We start from the raw sequence: 3,802 nt of genomic DNA, 5'->3' as shown, positions 1-3,802 counted from the left end.
CCAATTATACATTATAACCTAGAATTCGACGAAAGATGCGTGTCGCGTGAAAATCCGGTCTACGATTACTTGGCCAGCGAGTCCAGCTAAAACGGAGTGGTAGATGAATCTGATATGTTTTAAATAAGGCCGTAATCTTCCTTAGAAAGTCTACACTCTCATGTATGCCAATTATCCATTATAACCCAGAATTCGACGAAAGATGCGTGAGACGTGAAAATTCGGTGTACGTTTATTTGGCCAGCGAGTAGGGCTAAAACTCTCAGGTAGTTATATCTTATGTACTTCAAATAAAGCCGTAATCTTTCTTAGAAAGTTTACACTCTCATGTATGCCAATTATCTATTATAACCCAAATCCACACCATAGTTGCAGGGGTCGTGAAAATCCGGTCTACGATTACTTGGCCAGCGAGTAGAGCTAAAACGGAGTGGTAGATGAATCTGATACATTTTGAATAAAGCCGTAATATTCTTTAGAATGTCTACACTCTCATGTATGCCAATTATCCATTATAACCCAGAATTCGACAAAAGACGCATGTGTCGTGAAAATCCGGTCTACGATTACTTGGCCAAGGTGTTGAGTTAAAACGATCAGGTAGATTGATCTCATATATTTTAAAAAAAGACGTAATCTTCCTTAGAAGGTCTACACATTCATGTATGCCAATGATCCATTATAACCCAAATCCACACCATAGTTGCAAGGGTCGTGAAAATCCGGTCTACGATTACTTGGCCAGCGAGTCGAGCTAAAACGGAGTGGTAGATGAATCTGATATATTTTGAATAAAGTCGTAATATTCCTTAGAAAGTCTACACTCTCATGTATGCCAATTATCCATTATAACCCAGAATTCGACGAAAGATGCGTGTGGCTTGAAAATACGGTCTACAATTACTTGGCCAGCAAGTAGGGCTAAAACTGTCAGGTAGTTAGATATCATATAATTCAAATAAAGCCGTAATCTTCCTTAGAAGGTCTACACTCTCATGTATGCCAATTATCTATTATAACCCAAATCCACACCATAGTTGCAGGGGTCGTGAAAATCCGGTCTACGATTACTTGGCCCATTACTTCAGCACTACGAGTAGTACTGAAACGGAGGGGTAGATTGATCTGATATACCTAAAATGAAGCCGCTATCTCCCTGAGAAGGTCTACACGCTCATGTATGCCATTTATCCATTATAATCCAGAATTCGACAAAAGACGCATGTGTCGTGAAAATCCGGTCTACGATTACTTGGCCAGCGAGTAGGGCTAAAACAGTCAGGTAGTTAGATCTCATCTACTTCAAATAAAGCCGTAATCTTCCTTAGAAGGTCTACACTCTCATGTATGCCAATGATCCATTATAACCCAAATCCACACCATAGTTGCAAGGGTCGTGAAAATCCGGTCTACGATTACTTGGCCAGCGAGTAGAGCTAAAACGGAGTGGTAGATGAATCTGATATATTTTAAATAAAGCCGTAATTTTCCTTAGAAGGTCTATACTCTCATGTATGCCAATTATTCATTATAACCCAGCATTCGACGAAAGATGCGTGTGGCTTGAAAATCCGGTCTACGATTATTGGCCAGCGAGTAGGGCTAAAACTTTCAGGTAGTTAGTTCTCATATACTTCAAATAAAGCCGTAATCTTTCTTAGAAAGTTTACACTCTCATGTATGCCAATTATCTATTATAACCCAAATCCACACCTTAGTTGCAGGGGTCGTGAAAATCCGGTCTACGATTACTTGGCCGATTACTTAAGCACTACGAGTAGTGCTGAAACGGAGGGGTAGATTGATCTGATATACCTAAAATGAAGCCGCAATCTTCCTTAGAAGGACTACACTCACATGTATGCCAATTATCCGTTATAACCCAAATCCACACCATAGTTGCAAGGGTCGTGAAAATCCGGTCTACGATTACTTGGCCAGGGAGTCGAGCTCAAACGGAGTGGTAGATGAATCTGATATATTTTAAATAAAGCCGTAATTTTCCTTAGAAGGTCTATACTCTCATGTATGCCAATTATTCATTATAACCCAGAATTCGACGAAAGATGCGTGTGGCGTGAAAATCCGGTCTACGATTACTTGGCCAGCGAGTAGAGCTAAAACGGAGTGGTAGATGAATCTGATATATTTTAAATAAAGCCGTAATTTTCCTTAGAAGGTATACACTCTCATGTATGCCAATTATCCATTTTAACCCAGAATTCGGCGAAAGATGCGTGTGGCTTGAAAATCCGGTCTACGATTACTTGGCCAGCGAGTAGGGCTAAAACTGTCAGGTAGTTAGATCTCATATACTTCAAATAAAGCCGTAATCTTTCTTAGAAAGTTTACACTCTCATGTATGCCAATTATCTATTATAACCCAAATCCACACCATAGTTGCAGGGGTCGTGAAAATCCGGTACGATTACTTGGCCGATTACTTCAGCACTTCGAGTAGTGCTGAAACGGAGGGGTATATTGATCTGATATACCTAAAATAAAGTCGCAATCTTCCTTAGAAGGTCTACACTCTCATGTATGCCAATTATACATTATAACCCAGAATTCGACGAAAGATGCGTGTGGCGTGAAAATCCGGTCTACGATTACTTGGCCAAGGAGTTGAGTTAAAACGATCAGGTAGATTGATATCATATATTTTAAATAAAGCCGTAATCTTCCTTAGAAGGTCTACACACTCATCTATGCCAATGATCCATTATAACCCAAATCCACAACATAGTTGCAAGGGTCGTGAAAATCCGGTCTACGATTACTTGGCCGATTACTTAAGCACTACGAGTAGTGCTAAAACGGAGGGGTAGATTGATCTGATATACCTAAAATGAAGCCGCAATCTTCCTTAGAAGGACTACACTCTCATGTATGCCAATTATCCGTTATAACCCAAATCCACACCATAGTTGCAGGGGTCGTGAAAATCCGGTCTACGATTACTTGGCCAAGGAGTTGAGTTAAAACGATCAGGTAGATTGATCTCATATACTTTAAATAAAGCCGTTATTTTCCTTAGAAGGTCTACACTCTCATGTATGCCAATTATACATTATAACCCGGAATTCGACGAAGATGCGTGTCGCGTGAAATCCGGTCTACGATTACTTGGCCAGCGAGTGGAGCTAAAACGGAGTGGTAGTTGAATCTGATATACTTTAAATAAAGCCGTAATCTTCCCTAGAAAGTGTACACTCTCATGTATGCCAATTATCCATTATAACCTAGAATTCGACGAAAGATGCGTGTGGCGTGAAAATCCGTACTACGATTACTTGGCCAGCGAGTCGGGCTAAAACTGTCAGGTAGTTAGATCTCATATACTTTAAATAAAGCCGTAATCTTCCTTAGAAAGTTTACACTCTCATGTATGCCACCTATCTATTATAACCCAAATCCACACCATAGTTGCAGGGGTCGTGAAAATCCGGTCTACGATTACTTGGCCGATTACTTAAGCACTACGAATAGTGCTGAAACGGAGGGGTAGATTGATCTGATATACCTAAAATGAAGCCGCAATCTTCCTTAGAAGGACTACACTCACATGTATGCCAATTATCCGTTATAACCCAAATCCACACCATAGTTGCAAGGGTCGTGAAAATCCGGTCTACGATTACTTGGCCAGGGAGTCGAGCTAAAACGGAGTGGTAGATGAATCTGATATATTTTAAATAAAGCCGTAATATTCCTTAGAAAGTCTACACTCTCATGTATGCCAATTATCCATTATAACCCAGAATTCGACGAAAGATGCGTGTCGCGTGAAAATCCGGTCTAC

This window comes from Phymastichus coffea, unplaced genomic scaffold (genome assembly GCF_024137745.1).
Source record: "Phymastichus coffea isolate CEN01 unplaced genomic scaffold, Cenicafe_Pcof_1.1 PCOF00019, whole genome shotgun sequence".
NCBI classification, from domain to species: Eukaryota; Metazoa; Arthropoda; class Insecta; order Hymenoptera; family Eulophidae; genus Phymastichus; species Phymastichus coffea.
The sequence above is the reverse complement of the archived record's forward strand: the minus strand, read 5'-3'. Positions refer to the sequence as shown.